Genomic DNA, 13,019 nt, shown 5'->3' with positions numbered 1-13,019 from the left:
AATATGTTCTCCCATGCAGTGGGCTTTCTTGTTTTGTCAATGGTTTCTTTTGCTGTGCAGAAGCTTTTTATTTTGATGTAGTCCTATTTGTTTATTTTCACCTTAGTTTCCATTGTCCTAGGAGCTGAATTAGTAAAGATATTGCTAAGACAAATGTCTGCTATTTTGCTGCCTATGGCTTCTTCTAAGATTTTTATGGTTTCCTGTCTTACGTTTAAGTCCTTTATCCATTCTGAGTTTATTTTCTTGAATGGTATAAGTTGGTGGTCTATTTCTTTTTTTTTTTTTTTTGCATGTATCTGTCCGATTTTCCCAACACCATTTATTGAAGAGACTTCATTATATGCTCTTGCCTCCTTTGTCAAATATTAATTGAGCATGAATGCTTGAGTTGACTTCTGGGTTCTCTGTTCTGTTCCATTGGTCTATATGTCTGTTCTTGTGCCAGTACCAGGCAGTTTTGAGAATAGTGGCTTTGCAATATAGCTTTCTGTCTGGTGATTCCCCAACTTTATTCTTCTTTATCAGAATTGCTGTGGCTATTTGGGGTCTTTTTTGATCTCATATGAATTTTTGGAGAGTTTGTTCTAGGTCTGTGAAATATGCCGTTGGTATTTTAATAGGATTGAATTGAATCTATAGATTGCTTTGGATAGTATGGACATTTTAATGATGTTGATTCTACCAATCCATGGATACAGTATATTCTTCCATTTGTTTAAGTCTTCTTCTATCTCTTTTTCAACATTCTGTAGTTTTCTGAGTACAACATCATAGTCAATGGGCAAAAACTAAAACTATTTCCCCTAAGAACAGGAACAGATCACGTATGCCTACTTTCACCACTCCTATTCCACATAATACTGGAAGTGCTAGCCTTAGCAACCATGTCCTTCCAAATCTGTGTGTGTGTGTGTGTGTTTTTGTGCAGACCATAATGAGATCATATTTTCATAATTTTCTGTGGCCTACATTTTAATCAAGGATTTTCACCACAGTTATTCTCATGTAATCTAATAACCCAAAATTATTCGTATTTCCAAAATTGACCCCCAAAATATCCTTTCTGAAATTCAAACCCATTTCTCATCTGGACCATGAACTGCATCTGATTTGGTCCCTGACATGTTATCTAGTCTTGCACAGAACCTTGCTTCACTCTTTAGATGAAATGACCAGGCCAGAAGGTCCTACTTTTAGGAGTTTCCTAATTACTTCATTGTGATATAATTTATTTTGTTCATTTACTTTCTTTATTTCATATAAAGTGTAAGTCCTATCTTAAAACTTGATGTAAAAGATCAATTTAAAAATTTAGGTAGACTAAGTGCTGTTGTATGTCCAATATTCCATTGATCCCATCATCCATGATGCTACATTTTACCCTTTGCTTAAGTTATGAAATCCTGAATGTAATCTGTGTGGTGTCTCAGGAATATAGAATGTTCAGTTCTCCATCAATTATATACCTACAGATTTTAATATAAATTGTTAATTCTTGTTTGAATTAATATTTTTATTAGGGTTTTTGATTTTTTTAGTTTCTAACATATTATTCCTTCTACATATATTAGACATAGTCTTTAAATTAGAGTTGCACCTTAGTAACAGAGCTACTTAATTTTGTATTCTATTTATTAGACTGTTGATTGAATTCCTTTATATTTACAGCCAGAAAGCAGGTGATTTCCATAGATCTAAGAGGAGTATTTAGAATTAAAGGAGTATGATGCTGGAAAAAAACAGTAAAATAATTCAGAAAAAATAATAGGTACATATATATATATACATACATACATACTATCATCTTATATAACAAAAGCTTAATATGCTAAGTGTCTGATCATCCAGTCGCCTGTTCAACCAATCAAAGCATAATATGCTAAGGCAGCTCAAACACTCGCTATGACATGCACTGACCACCAGGGGGCAGATGCTCCAACCGGTAGGTTAGCTTGCTGCTGGGGTCCAGCTGATCGGGACTGAGCAAGACGGGCTGGACACACCCTAGAGCCCTCCTGCGGCCCCTCCCTGGCTGGCCAACCTCCCGCATTCTTCTCTGGCCCTGATTGTGGGTGGCTGAGTGGGAGGTAATCAATGAAAGACCATCCTATATAATAAAAGGCTAATATGCAAATTGACCAAATGGCAGAACAACCAGTCACTATGACATGCACTGACCACCAGGGGGCAGATGCCCTACACTCAGCCAGAAGCCCAGCTCACAGCTGGCAAGTGCAACTGTGTTGATGGGAGCCACTCCTGCCTCCACGGCAAAGCTAAGGATATCCGACTGCCAGCCTACAGGCCTAAGCCATCAGTTGGGCATTCCCTGAGGGTTCCTGGACTGCAAGAGGGCACAGGCTGGGCTGAGGTACCCCACCAAGTGTATGAATTTCATGCTCTGGGCCTCTAATATTCATATATATGAAGAAAAAGATCATGATATTGAAAATGGGTCAAAATATTACATGCGGTGACTCTGGATAAAGGTATATGAGAGTTATTTATATTGTTTTAAAACTTTTCTATAAGTTGAACATTATATCTAAATAAAAAGTTAACTTTTTGGAAACTAATAATAAACACATGAAAATATGATTGCTCACAGTAATAAGAAAATGAATTAAATGTAAAGTCATAGTTTACCAAATGAAACAAAAATGGGAAATATATAATAATCAATTATATTTTTTATTTAATAGAATTTACATTTCAGAGAAGTTTTAGGTTCACAGCAAAAATGAGAGTAAAGTGCAGAAATTTCCCATATTTTTCCCGTGCCCACACATGCACAGCATTCCCCGTTACCAACATTCCTCTACCACAGTGGTACACTTGATACAATGGGTGAACCTATATTGACACGTCATCACCCAAAGTTCGTAGTATACATTAGGGTTCACTATTGGTTCTCTACATTTTCTGTGTTTGGACAATATATATAATAACTTGTATCCATCATGATACTAGCATCAGAGTATGATCCTATATCCTAGTATTAGTGCCCTAAAAAATATTCTCTGATCCACCTATGTATCCTTCCCTCCATCCAAAACCTAGTAACTACTGACGTTTTTAATTACATCTTTAGTTTAACCTTTCCAGAATATCGTATAGTTGAAATCATTAGAGTCTGTAGCCTTCTTGCACTTAGTGATATGCATTTCAGTTTCCTCCATGCCTTTTCATGGCTTGATAGCTCTTTTATTCCCCATTACATTTATTGGGTAACATTGATTAATAAAATTATCTGTATATTTTAATATGTATTTATTGATTTCAGAGAAAGGAAGGGAGATAGAAACATCAATGATGAGAGAGAATCACTGATGGGCTGCCTCCTGCACATCCCTACTGGGATCAAACCTGTAATCCAGGCATGTGACCTAACCAGGAATCAAACTGTGACCTTGTGGCTCATGGGTCGATTCTGGGCTATCATCTGTATATTGCATTGTGTGCCCATCACACAAAGTCAAGTCTTCTTCCTTCACCATATATTTGACACCCTTTACTAGGTCCCCTCCCCTTTCCCCCTGGTAACCATCATACTGTTGTCTGTCTTTTGAGTATGAAGGAAATGCACATTTTCTTAGACTGCTGATGGGAGTATAAATTGATAACCTGTTGTGCTGGTAGTTAGTCATATGTATCTTAGCCATAAAAGTATACATACCTTTGGAAAAATTCTGATTTAAGAAATTATTTCATGAAACATAAGAAATATATTAATATATTTATAATTGTCATGTCTATTTTTTTAAATTTAATCCTCACCTGAGGCTATTTTCCATTGATTTTTAGAGAGAGTGGAATGGAGGGAGGGTGGGAGGGAAGGAGAGAGAGAGAGAGAGAGAGAGAGAGAGAGAGAGAGAGAGAGATGTGAGAGAGATACATTGATTAGTTGCCTCCTGCATACATTCCAACTGGGGGGCCAGGATCAAACCTGCAACCCAGGTATGTGCCCTTGACCAGAATCGAACCCCAAACCTTTCAGTACACAGGCTGACGCTCTAATCACTGAGAAACAGGGGCCAAGGCTCTTACGTCCATTTTTATATTATTATTTCCTTGACATATTTAAAACAATCTACCTTCACAACAGAAATGAGTTAGGTAAATTATAGAGCATCCATAAAACTGATTAATGTGCTGGCAATAAAATTAAAGAAAAATATTTGACAATGTCAATTATATGAAAGTAGACCACAAAATATTATATTTGACACATTTCCAAATTAGTTTAAAGTAAAAGCTGTAATTCAGAGTGATTAAGTAGGAGAACAAAAATAAACCTTATACACAATGGAATAACAGTTTCCTGAGGAGCCAGGCCCCAGAACTCTGCCTCTCAGACTGTAGTCTGACTCATCGCACGTAGGAGGCCAGTTTAAAAGCTCCCACATCCAGCTCCGTGAAAGCCCAAGCCCAAGGATCAGGGCCAAATCTGGATTTCTAAAGAGCGATTGGATTGATTCCGTGGCATGCTAACTTACAATTTTTTCTGAGGGTAGAACTCCAAGATTAATCAAGTGTTTGGCAAGAATAAATTTAAGCCAATTCAATAAATTACTTTACAAGCAAAGAAAAGTGCTGCTTCTCTCTCTCTCTTTACTCATGTTTTTTAAAAAGTGTGTTTTTCTTTCTTTGCTCAATCACTGCATACTTTAGTTTCAGAGTTTATTTCCTTACTTTGATTCTCCTGCCCTTGTAACTTTGATGCAAATCAGCTTTACAATGTTTCCTCAGAAGTTGTGACTTTACTTTTTATCATATTATTGCTCTTAGAGTCTAGTGTTCTAGACTCTAACCAAGTTGTTGGTTTCTCTAAACCTCATTCCAGAACTTCTTTAGATGGTCTTCCTTTATCCCTGTATAAATAGCACAAGGCTACTTCAGACTCCCCACCATTCACTCTCCTTTAACTCCAAATGATCCTTGTTTATCTCTTACTGATTTCACTGACTGTAGGCACTTCCATAACAGCTACCACTATACTATTAAACAATTGTATTGCCTGCAGAGCTGGGCTCACCTCTAAAAATCTGTCAATAAATTGACCTTCAAACCTGCCACATCTAGGTGTGACTATCTAGTCTTTTAACTCCAGAGATTTATTCAGCTTTACTCTGATTAAGAACATTGTCTCTTTTTGCAGGAATTATTGAAAACATATGATTATTTGACAGTTTTGAGAGGTCTTAGAAGACTGCAGAAACCCCCACACTATTTTGTACTAGATATACTGTGTTATGGAAAATCACATTAAGAAAATAAGAAAAAGTTGCACTTAAATATCCATATACAATAAGGACAATTGTAATAGCGTTTCCATCCTATCTAATAATAGACAAACATGGTAATTAACCATACCTTCGCTATGCCTCCCATGGGCTAATCAGCATGAAATGCAAATTAACCACCAACAAAGATGGCAGCTAATTTGCATACTGCAGGCAGATCCCGCTCGCTGCCCCACCTGGAGCTGGCAGCAGCCTGATCCACCGCCACTGGCTGCCCCAGCGCGTGATCCAGGCCTGCCATGTGTGGGGGGCAGGGCAGGCAGCAGCGATATCCCCAGCCGCCGCCCGCCCCAGCGCGGGATCTGGGCCTGCTGTCTGCAACCTGGGGAGACGAGGCAGACACCGCGGGATTGGGCGTGCCATCTGCCACCAGGGGAGAGGGCCTAAGCCAGCAGGTAGTTATCTCCCGAGGGGTCCCAGACTGTGAGAGGGCACAGGTTGGGCTGAGGGGACCTCCCTCCCCTGCCAGTGCACAAATTTTTGTGCACTGGGCTTCTAGTAAAATTATATTAGAAGATAGTTTTATTACCTGTGTGATTTTTCACAAGTTACTTAAACCCTTTGTAGCTAAATATCCAGAACCATAAAATAGGAATTACAATAGCACTTACTTAAAAGGTAGTTTTGAGTTTTAAATAAGTTAATATATTAAAATATATTCAAAGAGTTTCGCCTGGCTGGTGTTGCTTAGTGGTTGAACATTGTCCTATGCACCAAGAGGTCACTGGTGCGATTCCTGGTCAGGGCACATGCAGGAGGCAGTTGATCAATGTTTCTCTCTCATTGATGTTTCTATCTCTACCTCCCTCTCCTTCCCCTTCTCTCTGAAAAATTAATAAAGACATTAATATGAATATGTATTCATGAGTTTATATATGACATGAATATATATGTGTATATATATATATATATATATATATATATATTAATGAGTTTAGAACAGCATGTTCACAAAGTAGTTAAAATTATGATTGTCATCCCATAAGTAAAAAATGGTGCAAACTCATTGATAATAAATCATTAAATCATTAAAATTTTTAAATAAAATTAATATGAAATACATTGAAAACAGGAAACAAAATTATGATAACCTATTTGATTATTGCTACATATAGCTCTGTAACTATAACAATGTACATATATTTAAAAACTAAAATAACATATATCATATTATCATTTTTATCTCTGTGATATGTAAAATGTAGGAACATTCATTTTTTCTTTAAAGAAGGCATTGCTCTCTTGTAAAAGTCTACTAATAAAATATTAGGACATTTTTGTGGCATCAGTGTGTAAGGAAGACTAATATATACTACAAATTATAATTTCCTACATCGTCTCAAATTCCCTTGAATGCTACTATTGAGAAAACAACTAGTCCAGTGGTAATTAAGTTACACTAAACCTTAAAAGCAAAAAGTCTCTGCAATAGGCTAACTGGAACTAATTATGGTCAAGACCATCATGGCTGTCTTGCCTAAACTTCAACATATTTTGTTGCAAAATGTGAGCAGAGTTAAATCAGTGTTGAGCGGTGTGGTATTTCAGCAGTGTCACTCACAAGGTGTACTCAGCATCTAACATCATGATCATCTAACCATCAGGCTGTCAGGTAACACTTGTCTACTAACCCTGAAATGAGGCCCCAGCCTGTGATCTACATCCTCCTGCTGGATATGAGTGCATAAATGATGACATCGGACAGAAGCAAACAGCAGATGTATGTTCAGCCACAAAAAAAGAAACCCTCAAATAAGACAAAGAAACAATGCACTGAAATAAAGCATCATAGAATGCGGCACAGCCAAAAAAATCATGAGAGGAAATGAACTGAAAGGACAGTAGCCAAGCAAAACTTGAGCAGAGGAAAAATTGTCAGGTGTTGTAACCAGTTGCTGTTATCCAGTTGAAGTGTGTTAAAAATAAAAATCTGCTTATAACACATTATTGTTTAGCTTCTAGTTTAAAATAAAAAATAAAATATGTGTATATATGTGATGTATTTTACACAGTAGTGAGTGGATATTAGGAATTAGGAGCATACCAAATGCTCTGTTGAATTCGCTAACATCTAAAACATCCCTCAACAATTGCAGAATTTGAGACAAAGACCTACCACATGTTAACCCAAAAATCAGTGCAGTGGAGCTGTGTTGGAGAGAGTAATTTTTACATTTGGATAAAAAATCACATATATTAAATGAATGAATTTTTTTTTCATGTGGGCCATAAGAATGACTGCATTTGCCAGTGTGGCTCAGTGGTTGAGCATGGACCTAAGGGCCAGGAGGTCACAGTTCTATTCTTGGTCAGGGCACATGCCTGGGTTGCAGGCTCAATCCCCATTAGGGGGCATGCAGGAGGCAGCCGACCAATGATTCTCTCTCATCATTGATGTTTCTATCTCTCTTCCTCTCTGAAATCAATAAAAACATATTTTTTTTTTAAAAAAAGAATGACTACCTTTTAAACAAAAATACCATCTTTTTACAAAACATTGCGTAATTGTCAGTGTACTATTTAAATATTTTTCCTTCTTTGGTCCATGTATTCTGCAACTTTTGTGTAACTAGGTTGTCATTTCATCAACTATATTCCAAATACATTACAAATTTTTATGATTGTGAAGTGTGAAGTGTATTATCTAACAGGTATCTCTTAAGAACCAATTTTCCCCAAATAGATAACTTTGAGATCAAGATGGATGTTATCTTGGAAACAGTTAACGTGAAATAACATCAGACAAATCTAGGTTAACATTCTGATTCTAACACCTTCCAGTGACAAGATATATAGCAAGTTTCTGATCTTCATAATTCTGAGCTTCATCAACTAATATTGTGGTTAATAATATTTAACACATATGTTTGTTGGAGTAAAATAATTTATGGAAACTGTCAATTACAATGACTGGCATAAGGTAGAATCAATAACATGACAGTTCTTATATTGCATGTTTGAACTCTTAAACAATATTAAAAAGCAAAAATGGGCTTACCTACAATTACTGTCTGCTGGTTACTCCATCGTGAGCCAATATGAGTGAGAAAATTAAAAGCTAAAGCATTTAGTATTTGCAAAATATGAAGAATGTAACTGCATTGAAAAGTCAGGCATTAAACTGTTAATTTTGTTTTTCATTTTTCCAAAGTTCTCATTCGAGAAAAATAAGCCTGAAAGACATAAACACATTCTCAAGAACTTGCACACTTCCAGGTGATAAATGTGTCTTTTCCATAGAGTTTGGTACATTGTTTTTGGCATTTTTCTTGTCTTGACCAGAAAACCCTGGCTTCTTAATACATGTGACTGCCTGCAGAGCCCCTGAAAAGAAAATTACTGAGCCTTAAATAAGTGTTGAGGTGTGAGGGTTGAAAGGACATACATATAAGAGACATTCATTCAGTTAATGTAGTTAATCTTTGTGTTTTCATATCTTTCCCTGCCCAGTAATTGTTTCCTAATTTATCTTTTACATTACTTTATGATTGGCACAGATTGAAGGTACAGAGATTTCAATAACAGCGTTTTTTAGAACAACATGTTCATCTTTAAATCTTAAACTGAGCATAAGAAAAAATATATAATCTATAAAAGAGGGAAAGAAATCTTTAAAAGTTTGGGTAGTGTTAAAAAAAAAAAAACACACACACGCACACACGTTCATTTTCTGTTCAATTTCAGCTTCTTTTAAAGAAGCTTCTCTTTCTTTATTTCTTCCGTCTTAGATAAGTGCCTGCAATCTTAAGCCATGATTCCGGTAATATTGTTGTAAATGGATCACGATTGCATTCATACCATTAGCCTCTGAACAGATGTCAGAAAGTAAAGATTGGCTGCTTCCAGAGCTGGTAGCTGCTGCCAAGTCTCGCGAGCTTTGTCAGTAACAGTTGATTGTAATGTCAGTGCAGTCCAATTTACAGGCTGGAGCAGCAGCTGCATACCGCATTTCCCTGAAGTAATACATGATTTCCACGCCTTGCAAACTTTATCATCTTTTGTTGCAGTGAGTCGGGTAAGTTGCTCTGAATTTACATCTTTGTATAGAGATGCAAGTTTCTGTGAAACTCATTCTGTAGCAGGATCCTGATCCCTTCACGTGTTTGCTGTGCCTCTTTGGTGCTCTGTGGGGGGACAGTCATTGCAAAAACACAGAGGAGGCAAGTGCACAGGCACCTGCGTCAAATCTTTATATTATTCAGGCAACACAGGCTGAGTCCATTTAACTGCTGAGGAAACAGTGAGTTTATTTAACTTTGTATAAAGAACCGTAGCACTTGTGGAATCATTGTTGTGTAGGTTCTTAGTGCACTCCCCAAGCAAAAACGGTTTACACTATTTTACCCTTAAATACACTGTTTAGTGAATTTCTCCTTAAAATAGTTTTAAAAAGGTGTTCTTAGACTAGTTTTACTCTATTTTTCTAAGTTGCATGAAACGAATAGTTCTCTTCTTGTCTGGCATGACAGGGTACTTTTCTTAATCAAAACTTTACCATCTGAAACTTTAACAGTATCAACTGGCAAAGGAAAGGTCTAAGTTTCTTATATCTAAAAGGAAAATCTATTTCCTAATTTGATTTACAAAATGTGCCCCGTTTTTCTTGTTTGTCCTCTTTCAATATGTGTGTAAACTATAGCAAAATATTTTACATTTACTATGATTTTTATTATTATAGAGACTATAAGCAAATATAGACTTCTGCCCATATTCTAATCTTGTAAACTTACCTTGATTTTGATGATGTCAGTACTTTTTTCACCAGAAGATTAAGCATTAAGTATAAATTGTATGAATGATTAGAAGCAAACTAAATGTGAAAAAAAAATATTTCATTGTTTATGAGTTCTATTTGTATTATTATTTTTCAGATTTTAGAGTACGCCTTTCAAATGCTTATGAATATAATGCATGATAATAAACTCAATTTGGAGTTACTATTACTAGCCTGTGTAATGCCTCCTTCCATAATATAAACTGGAGTTCACCTGTATAAATAGTTACCTTTTTTTGGATGAGCATGAACTTCTAGAGAGTGGCTTTATCCTTTAAATAAAAATATTTAGAATCTCTGTGAATTTGAAGTAACATGGCCTTTTGGATGCCAAATAAAATTTCTAATCAGATTTACAAAGTTGTGTTTCATTCTCCTAGATTTGTTGTTACTGATTGTTTATAATGTCCTGCTTCTTTAATTGTAAGAGAATTATAACTGAATAGATGTCAACCCAAAAACAAATTCACCTTTCAAAGAGACTCAAGCTATCTCCCTAACATTAAACGTTCAAATTATTCACACAGTGAAAACTTTGTGACTGCTCTTCCCGACTGAGGATACAGATCTTATGTTGCTGACACCTAATAAAGATTCTTCTATCTGCATACATCCTTTGAGTACCTCATGTGCATCTGAAGAATCTCTGAAAGACTGTGGTGTAGTCTATTTATAAATAGACTGCCTCAGTTCCCACTTCACTTAGCCTGCAACAAAACAAGCTTTCTAGGTTTGGTATAAAGGCTTAGTTGTTTTAACTTGACCAAATTCACTTTAGCAGTGTATGTGCTAAATCATATTATCCAAGTAGCTGTTTTACCAGTATTTTAAGGGCTATTATTTTTATAAAGAAATATATATTCTATTATAACTATTTAAAATACTGGAAAATTATACTCAGAAAAAACTATTACCAATATTTGCTTGACCATTCTCTAAGAAGTCCTTTGCTGGCCAATTATTTTGAAAATTTGGTTGATACTCAATTATGGAACATATGTGGGTATATGTTGCTCTTTATAGCAATCATTTTCTAGCACCCATATCTTCTACTGTAACATTACAATTTTCTTTTGAAAATTGGTCAAGGAATTCTGATACTACTTTTAAAATTGAAATAAAAATGCAAAATGAAGGAAATTTCTTTTTACCTTTTTCATTTTGAAAGTTATATTTTTAAAAGTTTATAATGTTTTCTCAAAATTTCCAGTAGATTTTTATATCCTGGAGCATATTATAAACTTTGAATACTATGGTATTTATCTTTCAGATTTCCTCCCTTCTCACTACCATCATTCATTTCCTTTTGTAGTTCCAAACATAATTCCTGCCTTTCTTTCAAATGTTATACATTATTACTATAAGCTAACTGATCTAAATTCAGATAAGTTGTTGTACTTAGCATGAAAATTCACACCAGTTTTTATGATAAACATATTAAGTATTCTTAATGTTCAAAGTGTTTATTTAATGTGATAGTAGTCAATTTGTACCAGAATTAATGAGAAGAACAATTGTGTCTTATTGAATATTTGAATTATTAATAAGGATTTAGAGATATAGACTAACATTTTCATAGCCACCTTCAATTATTTCTCTTTAGAATGTTTAATCATGTGATGGCATATATTAAAAATATAAACATCTCTTAATGGTAAAACTACAGAGCAACAAGTTAAGTTTGAGAATAACAGATTATGAAAAGGACAAAATAATGTTTATTTAAATAAATACTGCAGCTATATATAAAAATATTTACTTATATTAACAATGAGTATGTGGACAAATGCATCTTTTAGTATTAAAATTTAGATTTAAGAATATTGTATGTAACACTCTCCAATAGGTAACATGAAGGTGAATTAGACTTATATTGACCATGCTAACACATTTAACCTCACTAGTCGCACATACTTTAATAAATCAAATTAACAGATATTGAATAATCCCTGAGTATAAAAGTTTTTCTAAATCAGCATCTTCTCCCATGTGCTATATTATTAGCAACTGGTTCTCTCCATTGACATTATAATTCAGGTAGAGAAGACCTCCTGATTATTTAATATCAGAGAAATTAACTGGTCTCCTATATAATAAAAGCCTAATATGCAAAGTGTCTGGTCGTCTGGTCATCCGTTCAACCAATCAAAGCATTTTGTAATATGCTAATGATATGCTAAGGCCACTCAACCACTCACTATGATGTGCACTGGCCACCAGGGGGCAGACGCTCCAACTGGTAGGTTAGCTTGCTACTGGGGTTCGGCCGATCGGACTGATCAAGACCTCCCACGGCCCCTCCCCGGCTGGCCAACCTCCAGTGTCCCTCCCCAACGCTGATCATGCACCGGTGGGGTCCCTCAGCCTGGCCTCTGCCCTCTCAAAATCCGGGATTCCTCGGGGGATGTCAGAGAGCTGGTTTCAGCCCTATCCCACAGGCCAGGCTGAGGGACCCTACTGGTGCATGAATTTGTGCACCAGGCCTCTAGTATATACACAGAACTCTACTTCCAATTTTTCTTGTATAGGTCTTATAATGATAACAGATTTGTTAGTTTTCATACTGTATAGGATAAAAGGCAACTATTTTATGTTACTTAACAGGCAATGAATAGATTGTCCAAAATCTCTTCTGAGCATAGACTGAGATTGAATGGAGGAAGAACCCACTAAGCAAAAAGGACCACAGAGGCATTATGGAAACTGAAAAAGACAATAAAAGACTAAGGTTCCTTAAAGCTTCTTAACCTACTTCACATTTCTGTCAAGAACCAGCCAGCATGTACATATTTCAGAGAATACACGGGCTTGTATTTTCTCCTCTAACCAAGTAGAAATTTTACCTGTAATAAATAGGCTACCACTAAATGCCACTTATGGTGGGGCTGTGTATGGTAAGAAGTATATATACATGCTTGAAATAAATATCCCCTATAAAA

General features: G+C 35.7%; 1 protein-coding gene and 1 pseudogene across 2 annotated transcripts in view; both read left to right on the top strand.

The window, feature by feature from the left end:
- LOC308515316 (ferritin light chain-like) overlaps positions 1-13,019 on the top strand; it is a 306,095-nt pseudogene that overhangs the window by 85,560 nt on the left and 207,516 nt on the right. The window lies entirely within an intron of this gene.
- BCHE (butyrylcholinesterase) overlaps positions 9,211-13,019 on the top strand; it is a 58,695-nt gene continuing 54,886 nt past the window's right edge. Inside the window, exon 1 of the mRNA XM_081088512.1 lies at positions 9,211-9,321. The gene's annotated coding sequence lies outside the window, so the exon portion shown is untranslated. The remainder of the gene's footprint in view (positions 9,322-13,019) is intronic.

Source organism: Myotis nattereri (assembly GCF_964212035.1).
Source record: "Myotis nattereri genome assembly, chromosome: 3".
In the NCBI taxonomy this organism is placed as follows: domain Eukaryota; kingdom Metazoa; phylum Chordata; class Mammalia; order Chiroptera; family Vespertilionidae; genus Myotis; species Myotis nattereri.
This window is presented reverse-complemented; position numbering and strand designations above follow the sequence as displayed.